The 15,000-nt window shown below is 52.8% G+C and overlaps 1 protein-coding gene across 5 annotated transcripts in view; it reads right to left on the bottom strand.

The window, feature by feature from the left end:
- Positions 1-15,000, bottom strand: part of corn (microtubule-binding protein cornetto) — a 223,939-nt gene that overhangs the window by 47,687 nt on the left and 161,252 nt on the right. The window contains exon 3 of one of the 5 annotated variants that reach the window (XM_070143658.1): positions 6,934-7,023. The exons of the other annotated variants lie outside the window; for them this stretch is intronic. The gene's annotated coding sequence lies outside the window, so the exon portion shown is untranslated. The remainder of the gene's footprint in view (positions 1-6,933; positions 7,024-15,000) is intronic. 5 annotated transcript variants of the gene reach the window in all.

The raw sequence follows: 15,000 nt of genomic DNA, 5'->3' as shown, positions 1-15,000 counted from the left end.
ACCGCGACAGGACATGACATCTCCATCGCGGACAAGGTAGCGTCCTTAGTACCTGCGGCCCGCCTCCCGTCGCTCCCCGGCGGATGGAGCTGTCACCGCGACCTCCTCGTCATCATTTCTTCCTCTGTCCCTGTCACTGTCCCTGTTTCTGTTTCTGTTTCTGTTTCTGTTTCTCTCTCTCTCTCTCTCTCTCTCTCTCTCTCTCTCTCTCTCTCTCTCTACATCTCTGCCTATGTCATGCCTGCCTGCTGCACTCGTCTCTCTTTTGTTTGTAATTTTACATGTCTGTATGTCTACACTCTGTCTCTCTGTCCTTGTCTCCCTCTCTCCCCTCTTCCTGATTTACCTGGCCTACACCTGCGCCCTCACCATGGCCGCCGCGCCCTTACCGGGAACGTCTTCAATCAACGGGCATGACAGAGTCGAATCTGCGTCCTCGCTACAAACCCGGTCTGGGGAGAATGGCTGGGAATCCGCTGGCGCGTTTCCGTCCTCTCCGCTTTAATTTGCCATTCGTCTTATTTACGTAATCATCGGCATGAAATTCGACACCCGACGTGCATTTCTTCACATTCCCGAACTGACTTGCGAGCGGCAAACTTTCCATTAAAAAAAAAATAATAGAAAAAAAATAAATAAAAAAATTAAAAATCACGATCCCCAGACACGTCCCCGAAAATCATCGCCCTCCCCCAGTGGCACTCCCCGCACTCGCACGTCCATCCCGACACGCCCCCCCCCCTCCTCCCCCCCAGTCGTGGCACTCGCGTGGAAAGTATGACTGCGTGCCTGTGCCGAGCCGAGAGGTAATCCCGTTCTCGCTCCAAATCCGATTGCTCTCTTGACCTCCCGACCTTTCACTCCACGCTGCCCCCGCCCCCCCGCCCCCCCCTCTTTCACACGTCATCAAGTCCGGCGGAAGTGCGACGAGACGCTGGACATACAGGTACTGTTATGGTTCAATGGCGTCCGTGAATAAAGCGCTGTTCCTTCCGTTTCCAGGCGCTTAATGGTCCCTTGATCTACTTACGGCGGGCTTGATCCGCCGTTGCATGACGTCTATCGCGAGCGCTTACTGCGTTATAGGTCGCTGTTGTCATGGCGAGTTGGCGCTTGGGGTTCTTTTTGCGATTAATCTAAATACCATCAAAGGACACTCACAGTTCCACAGTTTTTCAAAGTTTCAGTTTTACTTTTTTTGACTTTGACACGTTTATTGAGACAAAAGTAAGATTACATCTCAAAAGGATGAGGTAACTTAGGTTATCCTCACCCTTACTTATTAAGTCCCTGTGCGGGCTCACAATTCATTATACAAAACCAAATAAAGAGTTCATTTCACTCTCGCCTCAACACACGCGAGCTGAAAGTGGCCCTCTCCTGGGTGTGCCCTGAATCCGCGCTTCCCTGCCACCCAACGGGCGCCCAACGGACAGCAGCCACCAGCTGGCACTTCATCATCAACACACATCTGCCCCGCTTCCTACTCGGCCGCCCATGCCGCCCCCTCCTCCCCCCCCCCTCCCCCCCTCAGACTCCCTCCGTTGCACCGTTCGCTGGCCAATCAACACCCCCTCCCTCCCGCCCCCACCCCCCTGCACGGACCGCTGGCATAATTCATCAAATGCTACAGGACTGCCGCATTGCTGGTGTCAAAGCGGCTGACCGTGCGAGGAGGAGTTACGCGTGCAAGCTGTAATTATGTGAGCGTTTTGCTTATGTGGAGGGAGGGGCGTGTACGTGAACGTGAGTACAAGAGTGAGTAAATGAGTGAGTGAGCGAGTGAGTACGAGAGTGAGTGAGTGAGTGAGTACGAGAGTGAGTAAATGAGTGAGTGAGTACGAGAGTGAGTAAATGAGTGAGTGAGTACGAGTGAGTAAATGAGTGAGTGAGCGAGTGATAAAGCGAACGCATGCATAATTGAACAAGTTAAAGATACGTGAATGCGAGTGAATGCGCATGCAGCTTATACATGTGCAACCGTTTACTTATGCTTGCAAATGAGTAAAAAAAAACATACTCCGAACACAGGCACATGCGCGCACCACCACAAAGGAGTCCCACCCGCAAACACAAAGGGCTTCTAGTCACAACAAACACATTGCCAGGGCCATTAGAGACAACACATGCCTAGCGGTTCCCTGAACGGCAGGCGAGAAATTAAACAGCCGTTCGCGAAGGCCAAAAGCGCAAGCCTATGGTGCAATCCCCCCCCCCACCAGGCACCCGCCTCTTGCGAGGGAAGTGTTGCCATACACGGTGTCACTATTGCAAAGACCTTTCGAAATACGGAATAACTGGTACTTAACAAAATAAGTAGGAACGGTGTCACTAGAATATATTGAAGATAGATAGATAGATAGACAGATAGACAGACAGACAGAGTGAGTGAGTGGGTGAGAGAGAGAGAGAGAGAGAGAGAGAGAGAGAGAGAGAGAGAGAGAGAGAGAGAGAGAGAGAGAGAGAGAGAGAGAGAGAGAGAGAGAGAGAGAGAGAGAAAGAAAGAAGAGACAGAGAGAAGAGAGAGAGAGAAGAGAGAGAGAGAAGAGAGAAGAGAGAGAGAGAGAGAGAGAGAGAGAGAGAGAGAGAGAGAGAGAGAGAGAGAGAGAGAGAGAGAGAGAGAGAGAGAGAGAGAGAGAGAGAAGAGAGAAAGAAAGAGAGACAAAAACAGATAGACAGAGAGAAAATACACAACCAAAACAGAGCAAGAAAGAGTGAGTGAGTGCAAGACCAAATAAGAATTAGACCGGGTGAGAGAATGAGCAAGCGACTGCGTGCGTGCGTGCGTGCGTGTGTAGCAGTGTGTGTGTGTGCATGATTACGAAAGGCCCAGCACGCAAAAGGGGAAACCTGGACCGAAGGAGACCGAGTGCTTGGAGAGGGATATCGCGAGGGGGGCGAGTGTGCGCGAGAGGATATGGTGCATTTGGTGAACGAGGGGTGCGCGGGCGGGGGTGGAGGAGGGGCGGGGGGAGCGGAGGGATGGGCGGGGTGGGTGGACAGGTGGGAAGGGTGGGCAGGAGGGGTGGGTGGACAGGGGAAGGGTGGGAAGGCGGAGTAGGTGGACAAACAGGGTGGGTGGAGAGGTGGGGTAGGTGGACAGGGGAAGGGGTGGGCAGGCGGGGGTAGATGGGCAGGTGCGGTGGGTGGACAGGTGGGCAAGGCTGACCGGGAGGAGCAGCGAAGGGAGGCATGCAAGGGTGAGTCAGCAGCCAGTCCCGCGGCCGTGCAACCTGAAGGCCCAGGTAGGGATCGGTGCACAGGTGGTTCCAAACCCGTCTCCCTCACCTTGCTCATTACGAACACCTGCTGATAACATCTCTCACACTCGGAGCAGGAGGTCACGAGGGAGCTCTCGACGTCACAGTTTCTCCCGCTTATTGCAACACCCTTCTTAAATAAAGGACAACGACCGCGGCTCCACTCCAACGATTCAATCACCCCCGTAATTGCTTCTTCTCGAAATGTCAAGCCACGTGCACGACGACGAGCGATCCCAACAGCCGATCCACTTATCCGCCTCCCGACCTCTTCCGTCCACCGCCCCTTCCAGCCGGACTCTGGGGCGGGCGAGGGCGGGCCGTGGCGACCACCTGCGTGTTGTCGTCGTCACGGAAAGCCGATTTATAACTGCGGCAAAACGACACCGACGCGCGACGCTGGCCTTAAGAATTACGCTAATACGCCGGGTTTTTTTGTGTGAATGGCTTTTAGTGAATGCTAAATAATACGCGTCTGTAATGGGGTGTGATTTACGGGACGCGACTCCGCATGTGCCGAAATAAAGGACGTAGTATTCATTGCTCAGCATCTGATCCTCTTTATTGATCCCCAGTGCGGTTCTGGTCCATGTACTATTGTTTACGAAGGGTAGATCGATGACTCTGATGTTCGTATTTGTCGTGTGGAATAGGCTGTCACGGAGCAGGGTGAGCGCGCCGCCTACTCTGAGCCTCACTAACGGCAATGCGAACTCGGGATGTTAGAAATGCGGGTTTGAATGGCATCGAGTGCCTGTAATTATTCAGGAGCTTTGTTCCTGCACGGCAAGTCTCAAGCAGAAAAAAGCCAGTAATGCAAGAGGCAAAAACCCGTTCCCCGGCGTGCAATCACCTCAGTTCCGAGGCAATTTGCGAGTGGACGCTTGCAATCGCGTTCACGCAGGACGCGGCGCCGCAGAAAAAGCCTCCGCCCGCTCCTTCCGAAGGGCGTGCGCGGCGCTCGCCTACACGTCTTACCACGCCTCCCACGGAAATTAAGTCGGAAAACGTGCTCTTCCCCCGTCGCGTCGCTATTATGTCTCCAGAGCTCGGACGCGGATCCCGCTCTCTCTCCCGGCCACCGGAGCGCCCTCCCGCCGCGACAGCTGGTCCTCGGGGCTCCGACGCGGCTGGCGACATCCGCGATGCCCGACCGCCTCTCCTTGCAGCAAAACAAATAAAAGAATCGTCCCTGCGATCATACTGACTTCCTTCATTCCAAATTAACTGTCTCTGTCTTTTTTCCAGCGACATTACCAGCAAAGGAGAGCAAAACGCAGCGAAAGAACTGGACTGGCGGTCCGGCCTGATCACCAGATCACCCTGAGTGTGAGACTTCCGGCCTGGGAATACGGAAGGAAGGGGGGGGGATGGGGGGTCCACCACGGCGCTACATCCGCCGCAAGATGATAGTCTGGTAAAGAGTGACCACATCCTCGCGTGGGACTGGCCGGCGCCTTGCAGCCTCCGTCACTCACCTGTTCAATGTCGCTCGTTTGAACACACGCTGGCTAGTGCGATCCCTCTTTGCGTCCACTTATCTCTCTGTATGTTTGCGGTCTCAGCCACTCGCTGTCTCTCTTGCCTCCCACCGTCTCCCTAGCACAAACAACCTTACATACATACCTACATACATATATATTTATATATACATACAGTCATACACAGAGACACATACAAAGACACGCACGCACACACCTCCCTTCCCACCACCCACACGGCTCCCACCCGCTAAATCACCTTCGCGATGCTCTCCCACAGTCGCGGTGAGCCACGCGCCCTCCGGCACCGCGGCGAACACCTCGCCGGAAATATCGCTAACTCACAGACGTCGGCGTTCGTGTCCCGGACTCTCCGGAGATGCATATAAATACACGTATCTTACCATCGCGACTTGCCCCGCCCCTCCCGTGCAGTATCAGAGCCGGGTGCTGCTGCCCCTTCCTCTTCACCCCTTCCCCTGCCCTTCCTCTTTCCCCCCTTCCCCTACCCTTCCTCTTTCCCCCCTTCCCCTACCCTTCCTCTTTCCCCCCTTCCCCTACCCTTCCTCTCCCCCCCCTGCCCTTCCTCTTCCCCTACCCTGCTCTTCCTTTCTGCCTACTCCACTCCTCCCCATGCCCATATGCCTTCCCTCAACCTACCCCAATGCCCCGCCCCCTCTCCTTTCCCCTTCGCCTCCCCTTCCAATTGCCCCGCTCCCCTCCAATTACTCCGGACCCCTCCCCATGCCCTAACCCTATTTCCTTCCCAACCCCTAATACCTCTACCATCCCTACACACCTTTCCACCCTTAATCCCCCCACCCCCTCCTCCCCTACCCCCCACTCCACCCTTAAACCCCCACCCCCTCCTCCTCCTACCCCCCACTCGCCCCTTTAAACCCCACCCCCACCCCTGCCTCCCCTATCCCCCACTCTGCCCCCACTCCACCCTCAAACCCCCACACCCTTCTCTCCTACCCCCCACTCGCCCCCTCAAACCCCCACCCTCTTCTCCCCTACCCCCACCCCAACCTCCCCTCCCGTGGCGCAGAAGCCCCGACAACCGTAGCGTGACAAGTGCGTCGTACCACATGCCTTGGCACACACTGAAGGGGGCGCTCGCTGCTCCCCGCGTTTCCCTTCCGCCCATCTTCGCGTCGAGCCGAATAAAGCCGAATAAACGCCCGAGGTACATCCGGCTCTGCGTTACAGCCGTGTTAGTTCGGCTTGAATAGAGATGGAGAAGGAAAAAAAATAAATAAAAATAAATAAATAAATAAAATAAAAAATAAATATATAAATAAGAAGAAATAAATATATAAATAAATAAACAAAAGAAGAAATAAATAAATAAATAAATAAATAGAATAAAAGATATATATAAAAATAAATAAATAAAAGAAAAAATAAATATATAAATAAATAAATACAAGAAAAAATAAAATAAAGGAGAGAAAATAAAACAAAAGAAAAACAAAAGATAAAAGAAGGTTCAGCAGGTCAAAGCTCAATGAAGAACGCTTATCACACATGCACAGAACTTATCAGATATGCACAGGATTTGTCTTATCCGAGAAAAATCCCAATTTCTCGGAATGAAATAGGGTTTATATCAAATTTCACAAGTACGGATAAAACCCTCTTGGATACAACTTCAGAATAACAAAAAAAGAAAAAGAAAAAAAGAAAGAAAGGAAAAAAAAACAAAAAAAAACGCACGTGATATTATCTAAGCCAATGTGAAAAAACCTGTTTAGGAAAATATTCATAAATATTGCATAATATCCTGGCTCTCACCCACAAGTTTCTAGGCCTAAGATATTAGCAAAAATCTCATTTCTATAAGAGGCATATCATGAAATAAAAAAGATCCACAAGGTTTCAAAAAAGCTAATATCAATAACACCATTTTCCCCAAGAACCTTTTTCAGTTACTAGAGATATATTTTCGCCCTCTCCCCACAAAAAAGATAAATAACTAAAAAATAAAAATAAATAAATAAAACAAAATAACGAAATAAAATAAAATAACTAAATAGAACAATAACAACTAACAAAAAAAAACATAAATAAAATAAAAACAAATAAAATAAAGAATAGAATAAAACCAAACAAAAGTAAAAAAATAAACAACCAGACAATAAAAGATGAAAAACAAAACCAAAAAAATGAAAAAACCGACTTCACCTCGCCCCTGGCACGGCCACGAGCGACCCGGGGACGACGGGGACACCGACAAGCCTGCCCCGTCGCCTCCGCCTCTCCTGAGACAGAACCCTCACCTGGAAAGAAACAGAACGCGGGGTCAGTAAGGCAGAACAGCGCCGGGAGAAAGGACGCTTCAAGTCACGCAGCTTCCACGAAATCACACTTAGCGCCGCAATAATTAGCCCCCAAGTCATCAGGACACATTAGAAGTAATGAAGCGAGGCGAGGATGCTGCTCCTCCTCCAACTCCTGAACCACCACCACCTCCTCCTCTTTCTCTTCCTCCTCCACTTCCACCTTTTCCTCTTCCTCCTCCTCCTCTTCCTCTTCCTCTTGCTCCTCCTTTTCCTTCACCTCCTCCTCTTCCTCCACCTCCTCCTAACCCACCCACGAATCCCGCAGACCCCAAGCCACCCACAGATAACCCCAACTCCCAGTCATTCTACAGACCCCACATCCAACCCACAATCACACAGACCCCACAACACCCCATAAACCTCTTCAACCCCCGACCCCCGACCTTTCCACAGACCCCGACCCATCCACAAACCCCACAGACCCCTTCAGGACGTCAGAAATCCCCCAGAGCGATGGCGAGAGGAAGGCCAAACGAAAATCCCTGGGTGGGGTCCTGGAGGAGGGCGAGGCGGCCATTGTGCTTGAAGAGGGCCTGGAGAGGGGGCCGCGGACCTCTCTCAATGCCTCTCCGCTGTTGATCCGAACAACGAGACGATTGCAGGAGGAGGAGGAGGAGGAAGGTGGAGGAGAGGGATGATGGAGAGGTGCAGGAGGAGGAGGGGGAGTGCAGGAGGAAGATGATGATGATGATGAAGATGAGGAGGAGGAGATACAGGAGGACGAGGAGAAAGAGGAGGAAGAGGTAAACGACGACGAAAGAGGAGGATAAAGAGAAGTAGAAGTAGGAGGACGAGGAGGAGGAGGAGGAGGTGGGGAAGGAGGAGGAGAAGAGGGTAGCGCGGCGAGAGAGCGTAGATATGGCACGAAGGGAGGCACCATCGCAGTACGAGAAGATAAGAGACAGAGACGACGAAGGAAGGAAGCATTAAAGGAAGCGTCGTCGAGAGGCAGCGTCGAACCAAACAAGACGCACGACAAAAAAAAAAAAAAGAAGTAAACACAGACACCCTCACGTAAAAGGAAAAGCAGAACGCGGTTATGACGAGTCTTTTGTAACGACCACCCAAAAAGAGGACGCTATTACGACGGAACGAAGTCAGCCAGGGACATGAGAAGCGAAAAGCGAAGAGGTGGAGGAAGTGAGGCCTGGATGAGCGTCAGGGTTCTGGAACATTCACAAAAAGCGCGGGCAGGGTGGAGGAGGGGGACACGCACGCACGCACAAGACATTGCGCAGTGAAAGCTAAAAGGAGAATTGATGCCCAACAAAACAAACGTCGCAGGCAAGAAACGGCGACAATTAGCCCCACTTTGTCGCTCTCACGCAAAGTCAAGGTCTCGTCAGCTGTACCTCCATCTAACTCGACATGCAAATAGATATATCGATAGATAGATAGAGGGGAAGAGGGAGGGAGGGAGAGAGGAAGAGGAGGATGGAGAGGGAGATGGGGAAGTAGAGGGAAATATAGAGGGATAGGTAGAGGTAGAGGTAGAGGTAGGGGTAGAGGGAGAGAGACAGGATGGGGGAGAGAGAGAGAGAGAGGAAGGGAGAGAGAGAGAGAGAGAGGAAGGGAGAGAGAGAGAGAGGAAGGGAGAGAGAGAGAGAGAGAGAGAGGAAGGGAGAGAGCGAGAGAGGAAGGGAGAGAGAGAGAGAGAGGAAGGGAGAGAGAGAGAGAGAGGAAGGGAGAGAGAGGAAGGGAGAGAGAGAGAGAGAGAGGAAGGAGAGAGAGAGAGAGGAAGAGAGAGAGAGAGAGAGAGGAAGAGAGAGAGAGAGAGAGAGAGAGAGAGAGAGAGAGAGAGAGAGAGAGTGAGGGAGACAGAGAGAGAAACAAAGAGAGAGAGAGAGTAAGATAGATAGAGAGAGAGAGAGAGTGAGGGAGCCAGAGAGAGAAAGAAAGAGAGAGAGAGAGAAAGAAAGAGAGGGAGGGAGAGAGAGAGAGGGGAAGGGAGAGAAAGAGAGAAACAGAGAAACAGAGACAGATAGACAGAGAAAATACATAACCGAATAAGAAAAATATTATCATTAAGCAACTACTCGCGCATCTATCACGACCAACATCACAATAACAAACCCATCTCTCGTCCCTAAACATAAAACATCGCCAACACAAATAACAAAAGAAAAAGATTCACGTACAGGGGGGGGGGGGAGGGTGGCTGGCAGGTAGAAGAGCCACGACGGAAAAAAAATCAGTTGGTAATTCATGCAAAACTACTTAAAAATCTTACCGAGCCACAAAAAAGGATTGGCAAGGGAGGAGGAGGATGAGATAGACGAGAGAGGAGAGTAGGAACAGGGACGAGGATGGAGGAAGATTTTTTTTCAAAAATGCAAAAAAAGGTAGAGGGGGAACATGGAACTGAGAAGGGTACTAGGGAAGGAGAGGGAGAGGGAGAGGGAGGGAGGGAAAGAGAAAGAGAAAGAGAGAGAGAGAGAGAGAGAGAGAGAGAGAGAGAGCGAGAGAGAGAGAGAGAGAGAGAGAGCGAGAGAAAGAGAGAGAGAGAAAGAGAGAGAGAGAGAAAGAGAGAGAGAGAGAAAGAGAGAAATATAGAGAAAGAGAAATATAGAGAAAGAGAAAGAAAGACAGAAAGAAAGAGAGAGAGAAAGAAAGAGAAGGGATGTGGCCGGAAACCCTCAGGTTGTCAGCAGGACCGTACCTTGAGGTCGTCATGTTCCCAACTAATGAAACTTTTACGACCTGCCGACACTACCATCTTCATCACAGCCACCCGGGCGCCTCGAGGGTCCGCCCCCAGGTGCAACTGTGAGAATTTTTCTTCATCAAATTGTATGTGTGCAAATAACGCTGTGTGTGTGCGTAGGGGAGGGTGGGGGGGGAGGGGGTGTGTGTGTGTGTGTGTGTGTGTGTGTGTGTGTGTGTGTGTGTGTGTGTGTGTGTGTGTGTGTGTGTGTGTGTGTGTGTGTGTGTGTGTGAATGAGTGAGCGAGTGAGATAGTGAGTGAGTGCGTGAGCGTGTGAGTGTGTGTATAGGGGGTGCATGCGTGTGAAACAAAACCAACCAAACACAAACAAAAACTTTGAAACCCTTTCGTAACAAACCGCTCTTGTATTTCTGTTCACGCCTGAAAACGGACAGGCGGACACGGTATAAATCGGACAGCGGATAAAACGGAAAGACGGACAGCGGATAAAACGGAAAGACGGACAGCGGATACAACGGACAGGCGGACAGCGGGTGAGTCCCAGCCCCTCCAGACGCGGCCATCCGTCCTGAGCGCTCTGTAACCTGTCACGGAGGACTTGCTTTCCACGCGAACTATTCTGGGCGCCTCCGTGGCCTGCCTGCGCCTACGACTGCGTTAGGGCCGGGGAAGAGGGCGGAGGGTAGGGAGGGGGTGGAGGGTAGGGAGGGGGCGGAGGGTAGGGAGGGGGCGGAGGGTAGGGGAGGGGAGGAGGGTAGGGAGGGGGCGGAGGGTAGGGAGGGGGCGGAGGGTAGGGAGGGGGAGGAGGGGTAGGGAGGGGGAGGAGGGTTGGGGAGGGGGAGGAGGGTAGAGAGGGGGCGGAGGGTAGCGAGGGGGCGGAGGGTAGGGAGGGGGCGGAGGGTAGGGAGGGGGCGGAGGGTTGGGAGGGGGCGGAGGGTAGGGAGGGGGAGGAGGGTAGGGAAGGGGGAGAGGAGGGTAGGGAGGGGGCGGAGGGTTGGGAGGGGGCGGAGGGTTGGGAGGGGGGAGGAGGGTAGAGGAGGGGGCGGAGGGTTGGGAGGGGGCGGAGGGTTGGGAGGGGGCGGAGGGTAGGGAGGGGGCGGAGGGTAGGGAGGGGTGGACGGGCGGATGGGGAGGAGGGTAAGGAGGGGTGGACGGGCGGATGGGGGTGAACAGGGGGGGTGGGGGGGCGGAGGTTGAGGTGGTGGCCTGGCGAGTGTTACTTTTTTATCTTAAGGAAACACAATGAGATGAAATTGTGATGATTAGGAGGAGGATAAAGCGGAATAATGATACGGCGGAAAAAACAGAGATGCAGAAAGAAGTGAAGAAGAGAATGACCCGGAAGAAAAAGTACGAGGAAACCGAGTAACAGAGCGAGAGCGAGAGGAAGCGAGCGGCGGGGAGGGCGAACCCCCGCCGCGCCGTGCCCCAGCGCTGCGGAGGTGCCCGGGCAGGGTGCCCTTTGTTGTGATACGGCGTGGCAGGTGTCACGGCGCGTGACGACCCTCCCGAGCCCTATACACCCTCACGACTCTCTGTTATGCGTCTCCATCACCACAGCCACCATAAAACCCACACTGGAAAACGCCCTTCTTAGTGTGGCACCGTTTGTTTACTGGCTGTGTGGCCGTAATGGCTCGACATGTCACTCCGCCCACGCCCTGAGCCCACCACCCACCCACCCAGCCACCCCCGCTCGCCGCGCCCTCCCTCGTAATGGATATCTTAAGCGTGTGTTTAGTTATCTTTAGTCCCGCCCTCCCTTTCTTCTCTTTGGCTCTTCATTTGCTTCACCCACCGTACCTTGCAGCAGAGACAACGGAGGTTTCCCGAACAGGATAATACTTCTCTTAAATGTTTATCTCCATACCATTCATTTCACTTATTGGATGTATGTGAGCGCTTGCACCCTGAACTCACCCAAGCCCGATAAGGCCCGTGCTCCTCGGACGAAATGCCGGAAAAGCGACGGGCGCGGGGGAGGGTCGCCACAAAAATGCGAAGGGACGGGGTGCCACCGAGGAAATAACGAAGGGGAAGGGGAGGAAGTGCAAGGGTACGGCGGATGAGGTTGAGGGTGGAGTGATGACGTTAAGGAAGAAAGGGGGCGGATGGGGCAGGAGGAGAGGAAGAGAAAAAGAGTAAGAGGAGCAACGAAGGAGGGAGAAGAGGAGCAAATGACAGAGGAAGAGAAAGGGGAGTAAACGAGGGAGGGAGATTAAGAAGAGCAAATGAGGGAAGGAGAGAAAGAGGAGCAAATGAGGGAGGAAGAGAAAGAGAAGCAAATGAGGGAGGAAGAGAAAGAGGAGCAAATGAGGGAGGCAGAGGAAGAGAAGCAACGAAGGACGGAGAGCAAGAGGAGCAATGAGGGAGGGAGAGAAAGAGGAGCAAATGAGGGAGGAATAGAAAGATAAGCAATGAGGGAAGGAGAGGAGGAAAAACAAAGTGAGGCGAAGATAACAAAAAGGAAACAGGGAGATGACCCCCCCCCCCCCACCCCACCCCTCCACTCCCATCTCCTAGGTTACTACATACCCCAACTAAAATACAAATACAAATACCCATACAAACATTCCTCCACAAAAGGCAGAACTCGCAACAAAAAACCCAAAACCCAGCATAGCACTCTATAACACCCCATTACAGGCACGAACAAGGACCCCACCGGCTAGCCACGATCCCAGTTCGACCATGCTTTAATTGGATCACGTTTTCCGGGCGCAGTAACACGCCTATCCGACTAATCAGACTCGCAAAACCCGCTCCTTGGACCAGATTTCCCCGGTGCCACTAGCCCAGCGCACACCCGCAGCCAGGAAACTCTCCCTCCCACCCTCGAGAAAGCTATTGGTTAAGCTAGTGTCTCGAGCCTCCACGAGTCGCCTGGGCTTCCGCCGTCTTGCTTGACAGTCCCGAATTTCAGGCAGAAGCAGACGTCACGAAATGATGTTTTTTTTTTTTTTTTAAGGCCCGCTTTCTCATTAAGAAGAAGAAGAAGAAGAAGAAGAAGAAGAAGAAGAAGAAGAAGAAGAATTTTATCTCTGATAAAAGCGTCCAAAGGTCGATTGATCCCCGGGAGATTGCATGATCCATGTCAGCGCATGATAACCCCCAACCCCACCCCACCACTACCCCGCCCCTACCCGCCCTCCGCCAGCCCAAGGGAGACACTCCGCCGCTTCCTTCTAATCGCGCCAACAGACAAACGGGCTCTCCGGCCTCCCTCCGACGCTCGCGGTCTCCTTCATCTCTCGATCTCGGCCTTTGCGAACCCCCCACCCCCCACCCGGCCCCTCATCTCCCCGGAATCCATCTCGCGGATGACAATAAGAGGAGACGAAGGGCCAAAAGGAACCAGAGCGCCGACATAATTCGAAACCCCGAACCCCGAATAAAGCTCGCTCCCGCCGCCACAGACCTTGCCCCGTCATCAAGGCGACGCCGCGACTTCCAACTGCACCGCCACCGTCGTCGCGATCATCACACAGCCTCCCGCCGGTCTTGGCTTCCCTCCTTTAACCCCCAATAACCCATTTCCAGCTCCAGCTTCACCCCAATCCCTCCCCATCCCCTACCTCTTTCACGCCTTTCCCCATCCTCGGCTGCTCAACCTCTGACCTCTGACTCCTCCGCCCCTCCCCCTCCCAGCCACACACCCACCTAAGACCGTGATTCTTCCTCAACAATGAAGACCATGAGACCATAAACCCAAGAAAAACCCATTGAGAACATGGCAGACCATACTTCATGGCGCGGGCGTGATCCGCTTCGCTTCGCCGCCAGAGGGCCCGCGGCTTAATCCACAATCCCCACCCTGTCTCCCCTCTAAATCCACTCATACCACTCTCGAATTCTATTTCTCCACCCTCTCTCCTCTCGAACTCCACTTCTCCACTCAAAATCTATTTCTCCACCCTATCTCCCCTCTAACTCCACTAACTCCACCCAAACTCCATACACCAACCCCCACCCCATGTCAAAGACAACACAAACAATAAAAACAGACCTTCAAGAAGACAAATTAAGCAATCGAGCCCCCCCCCCCCCCGTCTGCAAAACAGATGAACACCCCCTCCCCCCTCCCCCTCCTCCATTTCGCCCTAAAAACAAAGGCAACCATAATTAAGGAACGAATGGCACTTTGACCCGTAATTACCCGTAATGAAAGCCCAGTAAAAGTACACAATACATTATAACCACCTTAATTAGCTCATGATATGGGTGGAGCGGTGGTGGGGGGTGCAATTAGGCCCGGTAATGGAGGTACATCGAGGCATCTCCAAGCACGGAATGTTGATCACGATGATATTAACATAATCAGCATTCATCCTTGCCATTACTATCATCATGATCATTACCATCATCATTATTATCATTGCTATTGCTAGTCATTAACTTTTACGTAACTAGTGTAGCAGCAGTAGTAGTAGTAGTAGTAGTAAAAGCAATGGCAACAGCAACAAATATAGTAAAACTAACGGAAACAATTCCCTCGAAGTGGGTTTATGCTTCCGCCAGAACCGAAAAGACAATATCCACAAATTATTAATTACACACGATTGCGCAGCTCTCGACTCTCGAAACAAAACAGCGTCTCAAGCCACTCACCGACTTTGCACAACAGCAATCCATAAAACAAAAGCGTCGAAACATTCATAAAACGCTTTCCAATCCGCGGAAGACCTCTCCAGCGTGCCCTTTCACAGCCAAACAGCCACTCCCCTCTTCCGTGCCCCAGGAACACGTCTTCGACATGTCCTCCCTACGCAACCGGCGGCGGCAGTTCCCCTCCGACGGCGGCGCGGCGGGAGGCGGAACACGCAGGGCAATCGGCCGCCGACGCCGGTCACTCACCGTCGATATCACCACGACAACCGAAGGACTCATCCCCGGCATCGCCTTGTCTCCCGCCCACGCTCTATGCACGTCAGAGGAGGAGGCCGCCCTTGGCGTCACGATGCATGCCTCCTCGGGATCGCCGTCGCCCTCGTCCATCTGCTCCTGATCGACAGGCCGGAATCAGCCACTCCTTCCTCGTGATAAGCCACTCCTCGTGCAATTTGTTGCCGTCTATCAGATTGATAAGCGGGCAAGTGGAGAGGGGGATGGGAGAGACGAGAGAGAGAGAGACGGCCCCCATATCGTGGCCCCTATAGAAATCTCCCTTCCATGCTTCAACTTGACCCCGTGGGAACCTGCACCAGCTCCCCTATCTGTTCCTCTCCTCAGCCAAGGCAAACACACACGAC

Source organism: Penaeus vannamei, chromosome 31 (assembly GCF_042767895.1).
Source record: "Penaeus vannamei isolate JL-2024 chromosome 31, ASM4276789v1, whole genome shotgun sequence".
In the NCBI taxonomy this organism is placed as follows: Eukaryota; Metazoa; Arthropoda; class Malacostraca; order Decapoda; family Penaeidae; genus Penaeus; species Penaeus vannamei.
The sequence above is the reverse complement of the archived record's forward strand: the minus strand, read 5'-3'. Positions and strand labels throughout refer to the sequence as shown.